General features: G+C 35.9%; 1 long non-coding RNA gene across 2 annotated transcripts; it reads left to right on the top strand.

The window, feature by feature from the left end:
* Positions 1–1,593: 1,593 nt before the first annotated feature.
* Positions 1,594–3,534, top strand: LOC137048546 (uncharacterized). Of its 2 annotated transcripts, XR_010899434.1 has the most exons (4): positions 1,594–1,689; positions 2,024–2,092; positions 2,267–2,390; positions 3,348–3,534. It is a non-coding gene; the product is annotated as an uncharacterized lncRNA (long non-coding RNA). The 2 variants fall into 2 exon arrangements; XR_010899433.1 differs by lacking the exon at positions 3,348–3,534 and having other exon boundaries at positions 2,267–2,502.
* The last annotated feature ends 10,679 nt before the right edge of the window (positions 3,535–14,213 follow it).

The raw sequence follows: 14,213 nt of genomic DNA, 5'->3' as shown, positions 1-14,213 counted from the left end.
CAAACAAAAATTGCTCCAAACATTTTTCTAAATGAACTTAAAAAATAAACGAAACGAAATATAACTACTTTGACATTAAAAACAAAGTAGGCTAGTTATTATACCACCACAAAGGCATTTCTGACGAGCTGAGGCAGCTGATAGATTAGCCTACTGCTCACAACATGCTCGCAACGGTGCTCAAAAAACCCGAAACGGGCTACACAATCTAAACAAACAAACAAAAAAAAGTACAAGCAGGTTGTCTTATAGCCTACCTTACACTTCAGCAAAATTAATATAAATCCGATCTTCAATTCCCGCGGTATATGCTCATTTAACGGAGTTCACATCAAAGCAAAAGATTCCAGCATTTTATTCAGCAGCCCATTTCAAATTCAAAGATCGCAATATGAGAGAGAGAGAGCGACCTAAGCACTGGTAAGATCATTAGTCTCATTATTTTATATTGAAGATGATTGTGTTTTGTGTGACTTATTTTAAAGTTTCATTTACGGCCATATGCGTTGGCTTGCTTTACTCATCTGCAGCGATGTTGCAGTAGCACCATCATATCTATCTGACTACAACATAACACGCTCTCACACATTTATTTTGTAATTATTTGCCAGGAGTAAAATTTACACATGTGGTTTAAACAACCAGATACATTTACATTTGTCCGGTTTAGTTTGAAATGCTTTCATGCACCTTCTGAATTGGTTTGTTTGAGTGATCGGAATTAAATACGTCTGGAAAGACTCTCGGAAGGCATTTAGGCCTACTCCTGGTCATTTCGCAATCAGATAGATACCTGGTCAGAGAAAACGAATGAAGGAACCAGTTGTAAAAAGGCCATAACTCTAGCAGCTGCACTGAAGAAACGGACTCTTTAACCCTGCGCGAGCCATATCTTGACAGTGGCGCAAGCTATCATGGTCTCATGTTGTTTCCACCAGCACATCTCATTGTTCATTTTAATTATTAAAATAAATATAAAACGAAGGAGAAGCCTAAAAAAGGGGGCGTAAAAAAGTCGGGACCGTCAGTCTCGGGCATAAATACAATAAAGTGTGTTGCCAAAAACGGTTGTCATTTCTATTTTGAGGCGGCAGCGGTGTTGTCGGCAACTGCTGAATGTAACTAATAAAGTAACTTGTAATCTAACTTAGTTACTTTTAAAATCAAGTAATCTATAAAGTAACTAAGTTACTTTTTAAAGGAGTAATCAGTAATCAGTAATCAGATTACTTTTTCAAAGTAACTGTGGCAACACTGCGCGTGAGGCAGTGAGCCAAAGCCTGCCGACTCTCGACGGTCTCGAGCTGAAAGCAAACGCAGCTGAGGTATGTACGTTAGGCCTAACTTAACATATTTTTCATAGTGATTAATCATGATTTTTCTGAATGGAAACCCCCAGAAACTAGATTGGTAAAATGCTATTCAAACTTGTGGGAGCATACATGGGCTATAGGCTGTATTAAGATGTGTCTTATCCGGCAACATTACATTTTTAACGTCTTTAATTTGATTAAAGACTAACGTTAGCATTGGGAAATTACATTAATTTAAAATGGTGTAATTTTTTGTATTTATTGGCGCGGTAGCCGTTTAATAATCTCTCGTTTCTTTTCTCTTCATGCTTGCTGTTGCCGCCTGAGGAATCAGACATTGAAGTTAAGCGGGCCGAGAAAACTTAGCCAGCTAGAGGTAACGTTATCTGTTAAGCTACGTTACTTAACATATTCTTAATAATTTCATGATTTTTCTGAACTTCATTGCCTTCAAGCGGCAGAAACTATAAGTTAGATTGTTAATAGAGTGCCATTCCCGACTTTTGGGAGCATATATTGTATTAATATTTGTCTTATCTGGCGAAATTACATTTATAACGTCTTTTATTTTATTAAATAGTAGCTACGTTAGCTTTAAATAAAAATTATTTGAAATTGTAATTTTTTACAGTATTGCCACAGACTTTCTCTTATGAATATTGAACTTGTGGTTTCTAAAACTGTGTTTTCGTTTTATTTTGTGTTACAAGAAACTTCCACCTAAGCAAACGCTGAGGCTCAGATTTCCCTGCCAAACACTCCCAGACTCATCATGCTCGGTAAGATCCAAGCACTCAACATACACAATAGATGCCAATATTAAGGGTTACTTCACATATAAAGCATCTTGCACTTACATTCCAAAAATCTCTAATTGTTACTGATCCAATAGAAAAAAAATAGGTATTTTTTCTTGGATAGGGTAATGCATAGCCTAATGTTTTTATTTTCAGATTCTTTGTCAGAATTAACCCAGAGCACAGCGAGTGCAATTCAAAGGTCCAGATTAGCAGACAAACTGGGAAGGTGGTCATCAGGGACTTCATCGAGTATGACTGGCAGAACAACTAATTCCAGGTGAGACTTTTAATTGTTACCTTGAATACCTTTAAATGGTGATTGAAAGTCAGGGGTGGCCAGCAACTTGTCTATTAAAGGGATAGTTCATTTTAAAATTTATTCTCAAGTTGTTTCAAACCTGTATGAATTTCTTTCTTCTGCTGAACACAAAAGAGGATATTTTGAAGAATGTTGGTAACCAAACAGTTAACTGGAGCCAGTGACTTCCATAATAGTAAAAAAAAATACTATGGAAGTCACTGGCTCCAGTTAACTGTTTGGTTACTGACATTCTTCAAAATATCCTCTTTTGTGTTCAGCAGAAGAAAGAAATTCATACAGATTTGAAACAACTTGAGGTTGAGTATGTGATAATAGCATTTTCATTTTAAAGTGAACTATCCCTTTAGGCCTGCCAAGCATCATTTTCAAATCAGGCAGTTTTACAGCGTCAACACAAGGTGATTCAACAACACTGACATGAAAAACAGGAGGAACATTGTGTGACAACACCAGCCAGTTAGAATACTTTTCCATTCAGAACTCACAAACATAAATTTCACTGTTGTATCACTAACTGCAAACATGGTATTGTGGCAGAAATGTGGGATATTCATGTACAATTTTATAATATTCATGTAGACAGTTATTAAATATTAAAGTAATGGCAAATGACAGAAACCAATTCTGTCTAATAAGAGTCGAGTTGCAACTCCATAATATTTACATTTTATCTTTTAAAAATAGGTTGTTATTTTTACAGATGTTACAGTTTGTGTTAACGAAAATACATTTACATTTTACATCTTTTGTAAAGCTATAAAAAAATATCAGCCCCGGGGGATGCTACTCCACAAATCACCAACAAAGCATATAAAAAATACTAATATTTATTTAAAACTTTATGTGTATGTCATCAACCCATCTGTCTTACTTTTAAACTTTTACATTAATAATGAATTTCTTCTTCTACAGGGCAGAAGACTCAGGCCCAGGAAGTCCAGATCAAGTTTTAAAAGAATAATAGTTATGGAAAAAAAACATTATTGGAGAAAAACAATATTCAGGTTTGAAATCCTTCTGTTTTTAAAGGGATAGTTCACCCAAAAATTTCAATTGTGTCATCATTTACTCACCCTCAACCTGTATGAATTTCTTTCTTTTGCTGAACACAAAGAAAGATATTTTGTAGAATGCTGTTAACCAGACAGTTGATGGGTCCCATTGACTTCCTTAGTATTTTTTTTTCTACTAAGGAAGTCCATGGGACCCATCAACTGTCTGGTTACCGACATTCTTCAAAATATCTTTCTTTGTGTTCAGCAAAAGAAAGAAATTTATACAGGTTGAGGGTGAGTAAATGATGACACAATTAAACATTTTGGGTGAACTATCCCTTTAAATCATTTAATTTTTATAGATTTGTAATTTTACCCAAACATTTGAATACTATATTGATTGTTTTGTTTGCTCAAAAAAGTGCTGAAATGAAATAAATTGTTCACAGAGAAATGTTAACTTATTGAAAAAAATTATATGTTCAGAAAATATATAGATTTGAAATCCTGCTGTTTTTAAATAATTACATTTTTATACATTTGTAATTTTATCCAAACATTTTAATAAATATTGATTTTGTTTGTTCAGAAAAGTGTTTTTTTGTATGTTCAGAAAAGTGATGAAATAAAAAATGTACAGATAAATTGTAACATTGAACAAATTATGCTATACTATTTTTTTAATGAATTTTTGAAATTAAAAGTGAGAAAATAAATGGCATTTGTGACAGTGTCTTTATTTTACAGTACACAAAATTAATGCAGTAATCCTGATTACAGTATAATTATAAAATACAGTACTGTGATTATTACTGTACATTTTTTTTACAGTAATTAAAAAGTTACTGCGATTATATTTACAGTAAGAATACTGTGAAATGAAATACAGCAACTTACAAGCTAATTGCTGCCAGCAAGTTGCTGTATTTTTCAGTGTGATGTGTGCATTGATTAATGTTTTTTTTTTTTTTTTATGTGAATAAAAGCCAGTTCAGTTCATAAATACAGTTCATCATATAAAGTGATCAGGACTAATCCATCTCAATTCACATGGATTCGTTTAACAATCTCTTTATAAACTTTTTGAAGCGTCAAAGTGGTAGTTTTAGACTGTTAATGAAGGGACATAAATCACTCATATTTCATCAAAAAATAGCTTAATTTGTTCTGAAGATGAACAAAAGTCTTATGGGTTTTGAACGACATTAGGGAGAGTAATTAATGACAGAATTTTCACTGTGATCAGTTTCAATTCCAGTGGGATCATAATTTCAAAGGTTTAAGACACAAGTGTAATCATTGTCGTTTAGGTATAAGATCAAGTGTTGTGTTTGAATCGAGATTGCAGTCTTTTAATGATTAATTATTCATACATATTGGCCTAAAGCCTATTTATTTTTGTATGTAATATTTGTACCAGACCTCAAAAGTAACCTAGGTGGCCGGCAATCCACAGCACTTCATGAAGCGGTGGACAAAGTACACAACTTCATTACTTGAGTAAAAGTAACAGTACTATTGGTCAAATATAACTCCATTACAAGTCAAAGTTGTAGTCTTAAGTAAAAGTACAGAAGTATTTATTTTTTTAAAGTACTTAAGAATCATACGTATATTTCCTTTTTTTATGTCAATGCATTACTTTATTATCGTTGTATAAATGCACATTATGTCATCATGGTTTAAGCCAGTCAGTGATGCTCCATCGGACATACTAGCATACGACTAGCATAACTTAAACTCATTTAAATACCTGTATAAAAGTTACAAAGCCCTTTACAAAGCTGCTGTCACTTTAAGGCCGAATGCATGGATCCAATACACTGTGTGGCAAGGGGGGTGTGGTTCAGCGAGGTCTGCAGCGGGAGAGAGAGACACGGGACGAGCGGTAAGTGAGTGGGTTGGACGCAGATTGATAACACCTGTATCTTGTTCCAGTAATGGGCGTGGGGAGAGGATAAAACGCCTGTGAAATCAGAAGCAGGGGAGAGAGAGGGACTGCTGACGCGACACCCACGTGACCCTGAGTAAACCCGGAAACGGAAGTGAGACTGGAACCCTGAAGTGATCTGAGACTGAGAAAGATACACGTTGATGTGTACATTTGTTTTGAGTTTATTGAATAATAAAGAGAAAGCGTCAGCAGTCACGCCGACCCCTTGTCCTCTTCCTTCCTTACCTAAAGAACTTGTTACACACTGATTAACATCTGATATTCTCCCAAATGTTTACCTTCACTTAAGACATAATTAATTGTCTTTTTTTTGTTTTTGTTTTTTTAAAGTTCACAGCATTAATCTTAATTTGTGTCAGAGCAGTGTCAGAATTCCTTTGTATTCTATAAAATAATGGAATTCAAACAGCAATTGAAGGGTTAATAAAGGATTTTCCATTCAAAAATGCTTCATTTTGACTCAACTAATCCTTTAAATGAAACAACTCAGTCTCATGAAATATGAAAAAAAGTGAAAATACACATGAAAATATCTGCATGCAGTTTTTTAAGAATAAAACAAAAACAAAAACTCACTCGAAATCGTCTTGTACCATCAAACATATGGACTGGCCAGGGATTACTTCCTCATCTTTAGACTAGCTTCCTGAAGCCCTAACAAGGCAATTAAGAGCCCCCAGGCTTTTGTTGGATCTGACATGTCAATATAAAAGAACTCTGAAATAATCCCAGGCATACAGGATGCTACCTGGAACAGAGCAGAGGAAGATGACTGCAGGGAGGGAAGTGGGAAGTGACGAGTGGGAAATTAATTAACGTTCAGGAGCGTGAGCACAGACGTCTGCCTCTAGCAAAACAGTTCCCTAAATCATGGATGATACTGCGCCTCTTGCCACGTGACCTGCCGCTGGATACGGGGCAGTTAGTGGCACATGAAAATGTAATGAGATGTCTATGACACCTCTCTCTCTCTCTCTCTCTCTCTCTCTCTCTCTCTCTCTCTCTCTCTCTCTCTCTCTCTCTCTCTCTCTCTCTCTCTCTCGCAAAATACCCCAGTAAAAAGTGGAACAAAAAAGAAATGGCGAACAGCTGATTATGGTAGGAAATATTTCCTTTTATGAAAACAACTTTCATGCCACAACAAAACATTATGAAGTTGCACATTTGATGTAGTAATAACACAATCATAATGCTATCCGAGCTAGTGTCTTCCAAACTGCACAAACTTATCACTTTTGTTAGTAATTCAGTACAAAGTTCAGTGTATTAGTTAACCAATCATTAGTTATCATGAACTAACAATGAACAACGTCTTATGACATTATTAATATACATTAATGTTAATTTACACACTGTTGATCATTAATTCATGTTTGGTAACTGATTAAATTAACTTGATTCATAATACATATTATCTATTAACAAATTGAAACGTATTGTAAAGTGGTAGGCTATTGCTTATTATTTAATAAAATCTCAGCCTTTTTGCATCTCCCCTTTTATCATCATTACATTTTATTCACTAAATAGAACTATAATTATATTTAAATCTTGCTTTTATAAAGATTTAAATATCACGTTTACACGTTGTCTGTTTCACGTTGTCTGTTGTTCGTTGTTTTCTCTAAAATAGCATGTACAATTTGGAAAATAATATGGAATTAGTTTTGTTCCTGCAGTGTAACCCTCTTATACCCCGCATTTTCTATCTTAAAAGGTAATGGTTTGACTTCATATTTGCAGGCATTACATAATTTATATCAAGATAACGATTAGTTTTAATCTTGCAGTTTCTCAGTGATAGTTATTCATTATAGTTACACTTGTTTTATTTATTTGTTTGCAAAGCTCCATACATATATTACATATACCGTTCAAAAATTTGTGTCAATAGAATTTTATTTATTTATTGATTGATTTATTGATTTATTGATTTATTGATTTATTGATTTATTGATTTATTTATTTATTTATTGTGGGGGTGTTTTTAACAAAGAAAACATATTTAATGTGTTATATTAATTGAAGAAAATGAACAATTTCCCAAATATCCACAAGTTAATAAACAATGGCTATGAAAATAGGCCTGCAGTCTAAAGGGAAATTCTCTCAAGTACACCGACACACATGTATGAAGAAAAAATTGGAGGGTGTGACTTGCACTTTCACACATGGCTTCCCAAGCTGTGATTGATGGGAGTGTTAAAATGTAAATCATTAATAACACTATCAATTCAAGCAGGCTCACACATTCACACATATACACGGTGTAAGACACACAATTACTGATGTGACGAGCACATGCAGACACATTGATGGACACTAATGGGCAGTCAGTCAGTAGTCACATGACCAGTGATTGACAGATCATCTGACTCATTCCTGAGCTAAGCCTATGGCTGCTATGTCATCACAGTAAATGGCTCTTGAACAGGACCAGTGATCCTGTGAGCTGCAGTGGTTCCGGCATCCATTACGGCTCATTATTAGCTGCTGAGAGTGGATGTGTGTCTGTCTGTTGAAGGCTGTGCTATACACTATATCCAGGGGCACCGGTTATACACAGAAAAATTGGTAACCTAAAAATGTGCTTCATTTAGAGTTACCTAAATCAATTGATTTTATTTAAATAAAAATGTATTAGGTACAACAATAAAATATCTCAGTTACGTATGTAACCCTCGTTCCTTGGATAAGGGAACGGATATACGTTATGTCAACTTCACCGAAGTATTGGAATCCCAATAACACACTCTGCGTCACAATTTGCATACTATCCATACTAAATAGTATTCGAAAATAGAATTAGTATGTCCCAAATCGTAGTATGTTTAAAAGAGTATGTCCAACGATACCCCGATGGTCTACTATTTCCGGTCAGAATTGGAAGTGTAGATCGACGCACACTCTTAACGGCTGATATTGCCCACAACCCATTGCGAGTTGGATGAGTATTCGATTAGAACTACAAATGCGGATTAAAATTGTTAAAAAACTACAAACATGACGGATATGCGAGTCAGATGGTTAAGTAGAGAGGTTTAGATAAAGGTTTATCAGTATTTAACGTTTTAACTCTGTGAACTTTTATAACGATACATTTGGCCAATAACTTTTCAATTCATCTTTATATTAAAACTGCAAATGTATGAGGAGGGGAGTCTCTGCATTAAAGACCCACACAAATTTGGCTAATCAATGTGCTACTACATTTCTTTCCGATACATTATAATTAAACTGAATGTGGAGGATTTGAACTGTGACGAATCTGACGATGATTGACAGGGCAGTTAAACTGGGACGGGATGCACGTTATTAAGCGACAGAGTCTGTTAGAGATGATGAAATAGTATGTTCCAAAGCTTGCATACTTTTCTGCTACACACTCAAAAGCATGTTCATTTTCTTCACAAAAAGAATACATACTTTTAGGTCATAGTATAGGTAGGCGAATTGGGATGCAGCAACGGTCTCACTCCTATTCGTCACACACTTGGTCAGTTCTCTTTGGCGACACTTTTTAACGCACAGGGTACCCTTTAGAGCCTTTTACTGACTCAAAGTACTCCATTTATTTCAATGAGAAACATTTGGTGTCATATACAGACGCGTTGGGCATGGTTATCATCATGATGAAACTATATATTGGGTTATGATTTTTCCATTATGACATGGAGTTTGATTCTCAATTTAATCAGCCAGCATCATTTGTTTTTTTATATTTATTTTCTTTTTTTCTTTACTCTATTCAGAAACGTTTTGAACACCTAACCCAACCCCATCCCTTAACCTACCCATTTGTGTATTATAAAAATCAAGGTATAATGCAGATATGACTGCAGCCACAGTTTATTAAAAAATTAGAAATATTCCAAGTGTTCGGAGGCCAAACGATTAATTTGTGTGAAGAAAATCCCCAAAAGCTATCAAAGTCGATTCCATCCTCCGAAGTTCATGAACATAATCAAACATTTCTTTAACTTTGACACAGCACTGGCTGTCGTGTGTCTCGTGAAGGGCATCATGCTAAAGAGTCGGTGTATCATTTGAATGAGATATGACTAGAGTGTGTGTGTTCACAGAGCTGCGGATTGGATAATCATTTCAGTGATTAAAACATTAAGATCAACTCTGTTCTTCACAGAAAAATGTTGTATGACTTCAAAAGACTTTTATATTGTTTTTGGTAAATTTTTGCAATAAAGACCTATGACTGTACTTTTATGTGCCTGTTACATGTTTGATATTGTTGAGAAGTGGGTAGGTTTAGGGTAGGAGTGGGGTTAGTTGCCCCAAAATATAAGTAGCATATAAATATTCATAAAATCATGTCTACTTTTACAAATGCAAAGAATTGAATGAATCTGACACATTGAGCAAACAACTTAAATCAAACAGAGTACGCTGTGTATCGGAAAAAATGACACTTATTCCCAATGCGCCAAGTGTACAGCACAATTTATACTGATGCATCGCGTGTACGCCGTAGCTATGTCGTAGGTTGTGTGTGGCGTGCATACCCTACGAGATACCCTGACGTGACCCGCACCTCTCCAAAAATGTAAAGGCTGATTTATATTTCTGCATTGGAGCCATGCCGTAGCCTCTACAACGCAAGTTACGTGTTTGTTTACATTTATACTTTTTGCGTTTTTGTTCGCGTCAATATGCAGTTACACATGCAGACCGCTAGTCGGCAGTGTCCACAGGCATGTTGATCGTAACCCTCCAGTCTCAAGGCAAACGCAGAAGAAGAGGCTTGTTTACACTGTCATTGCATGCACCTGAAGTATCAGCAGTGATGGCGGCAGATATCGGCTTTTCTTGCCCCTTGAGTTGTTGTATCTAATACAAATTAAACATTTCTAGTTGATTAGTAGAGTAACATAAGAGGCGATCTGGCACTGAATGCGTTTGTGAAATCATGCAGAGCTCATGGTCGCTGTTTTCAATCGACTGCTGTTGCAGAGACTACACAGGTGTCCCTGTTCTTGATATACAATCACTGATTAACATCTTTGGTTTGAATGAGAACATAAATAAACTATACACAGCGGATCTATGTATTTATTCACTAACATAAAGAATATCTGCACTACAAAATGGATGAAACTATCATTTCTGGACATACATCTGCATAGAATCAACTCGCGTAGTTACATTTTTGGAGAGGTGCAGGTCAGGGTGCACTTTACGCAGAAGTATAAATTGGGCTTCAGCCTTAAAGCAGTGCCCTTTGCATTAAAAAGTGGATAAATTATGTTTTATTTATGTATTTTATCATTCTTAGCTGGCACAGAGAATTAAATGCTGTTTCCTTTGTTTTATGTATTTGCTTCATGAAACAGATAGTTGGTATTTGTGGCAAGCTAAAGTATTTTATGTCTGTTCTTCATCAATAGGATACAAAATATGTACAAACAACTTAGGTTTGTCAAAATCAAAATCTAATTAAGCTGTGTTGTTTTCTAAGGAAATTTTTGTATATAATCGTATAAGAAATATTATTTAGAAATAGCCTATAATAATAATGTGATTATTTACACAATAAGAAGAAATTGTCAGGGAATTCATCAAATCCATTGCTTATTACTAGAATGGACTAATATTGTTTTTCACCCAAAATTGATGTTAATTGTTAGATTGGGTAAACCCAGCCTGATCTGCCGGCGATTTGATTTCGACCTGCAACTCAGTCTGGAAACCTTCACATTCATTTCTACTGCTTCTGTTACACTTTTTCTGTTATCAACTTTATTTACATAGCGCTTTTACAATGACGATTGTTTCAAAGCAGCTTCACACTGTTAAACAGGACAATATTGCAACAACATTTGATTTGGCAGTTCGTTCTGGAGAAAACATGTGATGTCCTCAGCTTATTTTAATTTATCATTATAGCGAAAATGTTGGCAGATCAGTGTTATAGTTTATAGAATTAAATGAGACCTAATTAATTAATTTATTTGTATATTTAGTTGAATAATTTGATCATAGTGATCATAATTTTAGTGTGTCATAATTTTCCAGTTCTCCTCTGGCCTATGAAAGGTAGTATTTTTTTCAGTAAAATATCCCAAAACCACTAGGCCGGTGATATATATTTTGTTCAGTTGAGTACCTAAAATATCCCAGAAGTTTCCAACTATTTGTAAATTGTGAGAAAATTGCTATTTTAACTAAGGACAGGGACGTTTCAGCATTGCATTTGAGGGAGTCGCCTGTCAATTGCGTCATATCTGCGTTACCCTCGGTTTCGGCTTTTATTTGGCAGGAGCGCTTTACTCTTAGCAGTGTGAACAAGTGAACGCACGGAGTAAAGTCATAACATCGTTTTAAACACACTTAAGTGTATCTAATATGATAAACAGAGCTACATTACCTCAAAATCATAACCGGAAGAGGGGATCTGTGCAGGCGCCCGGCAAATGTCTCCCGTCCCGTCATAATTAAAGTCCCGGTGTTCGCGAGGCGGGTATTTGTTTAACAATCGCTCCAGCAGCTGTGCTCAGGTCCAGAACACTCGGTCCTGCTCTGCTTTAGACTACAGTAACGTTAATAACCGCATGCATGAACGTGATTTCTGCCCGAGTCCTATTTTCCACCGGCTGTGATGAGAAGACCACATCTCCCAAGATGCTGCGCTCAGACTTTGCGTCATCAAACTACGCATTTGTTTTGAATAGGTGACCTCTAGTGGACGGAAAGCTGCATAGTGCACCTTTAGAAAACAGTGTATTATTATTATTCTGGCAACCTTACCAGGTCAGAAATCATATTAGAATATTATAAATTTCTGGGTATCACGCAAGAGACAAGTTTATTAAGGATGGCGCTTTGATTACACAAGAATATGAATGTTTGAAAGATCGGACTCATCGCGCCAGAGGCAGGTTTATTGAGGATGACGTGCCGGTGAGTCAAATCCAGAGGAGACACCAATTGACACGGACTCAGCAGACACTCCCACTCCAGGATGTGTTGGTCATGTCCAGATGCAGATACACCATCCGATCCGGACACGGCCTGGATCCAGCTGACTGCAGTAAACCTTGGAATAAACAGAGAGACTAACATTAGTGTGGATGCCACTCTTTTTATGATGTAAAGAGTACATCAGGTGTTATGGAAAGTGTTCCCGGTTCTGGCTGACCTAGTTAATGCAGCCTAACAATCAGTCAATTGATTTGAATAATGTAAGGGGAAAATGTTCTATGTGTATGCCATAGTAAAGAGATTTTTAGTCTAGATTTAAACTGACAGAGTGTGTCTGCTTCCCGAAAAAATGCTAGGAAGACTGTTCCAGAGTTTAGGTGCTAAATAGGAAAAGGATCGACAGGTGCAGTTGATTTAGGTATTCTAGGTATTATAAACTGGCCAGAGTTTTGAGAACGAAATAGACATGATGAAGTATAGTATGTTAAGAGCTCACTTAAGTACTGGAGAGCTAAACCATTTAGTGCTTTGTAAGTAATAAGTAAGATTTTAAAATGTATGTGATAAGGAGGAGCACTGGGAGCACATTTTTTAATAGGGGGCCAGTACAGTGTTGACCGAACTGGCTTAATATGATCGTACTTCCTGGTTCTAGTAAGAACTCGAGCTGCTGCATTTTGGACTAGTTGGACTTTGTTTATTAAGCAAGCAGGGCAACCACCTAGTAGAGCATTACAATAATCTAGCCTTGAGCTCATGAACGCATGTACTAACTGTTCAGCATTTTGCATTGAAAGCATGTTGCGTAATTTAGATATATTTTTAAGATGGTAGAATGCAGTTTTACAGATGCTAGAAACGTGGCTTTCAAATGAAAGATTGGTATCAAAGAGCACACCCAGGTTCCTGACTGACATTAAGGGCTTGACAGAGCAGTCATCGAGTGTTAGACAATATTCTAGTTTACTACTTGTGGAACTGTCCAATAATGAAAAATTCAGTTTTATCTGAATTAAGTTGCAGGAAATGGCTATTCATCCAATTCTTTATTTCAGCTATGCATTCCGTTATTCCTGTGTACTGGTAAGTTTTGTCAGGGCGTGAAGAAATATAGAACTGAGTATCGTCAGCATAACAATTAAAACTAACAACATGCTTCCTAAAGATATCTCCCAGTGGTAGCATATACAGGGTGAAGAGCAGCGGTCCTAACACTGAGCCTTGTGGTACTCCAAACTGAACTTGTGATTGGTGTGATATCTCTTAATTTACTGCTACAAACTCATAACAATCAGTTAAGTGCGATTTAAACCATGCCAATGCAATATAGGGTCAAGCATACATGTTGTTGATTTTGATGATTTAACAAGTTTAGACTATTCTTCTCCTCCTATAGCAGTGAATGAGTGTAACGGTCTGAAGTTGTACTGTAGTAGACGGCTGCATAGTTATAATTTTATTCCTAATGTTATCAATCTTATAGTAAAGAAGTTCATAAAGTTATTACTGCTGTGCTGTTTACAAACGTCATTTTTATCAGCATTACAAACGTATTTTTTGTTAATTTAGCCACTGTATCGAATAAATACCTTGGGTTGTGTTTTTTTTCTTCTAAAAGAGTTGAGAAATAAGCAGATCTAGAAGTTTTTATGGCCTTTCTGTATGCAATCATGCTCTCTTTCGACAAATTGCGAAAAACCACCAGTTTTGTTTTCTTCCAGCTGCTCTCAATTTTTCTGGCTGCTATTTTAAGGGCCCGTGTGTGCTCATTGTACCATGGCGTTGGAATATTTGCTTTAATCTTCTTTAAGCGCCGGGGAGCAACTATGTCTAAAGTGCTAGTAAAGAGAAAGTCAATAGTTTCTGTTGCAACATCAAGTTCCTCTTGGCTAT

Source organism: Pseudorasbora parva, chromosome 19, assembly GCF_024679245.1.
Source record: "Pseudorasbora parva isolate DD20220531a chromosome 19, ASM2467924v1, whole genome shotgun sequence".
Classification (NCBI taxonomy): Eukaryota; Metazoa; Chordata; class Actinopteri; order Cypriniformes; family Gobionidae; genus Pseudorasbora; species Pseudorasbora parva.
Note: the sequence above shows the minus strand (reverse complement) of the source record. Positions and strands in the feature narration are given on the sequence as shown.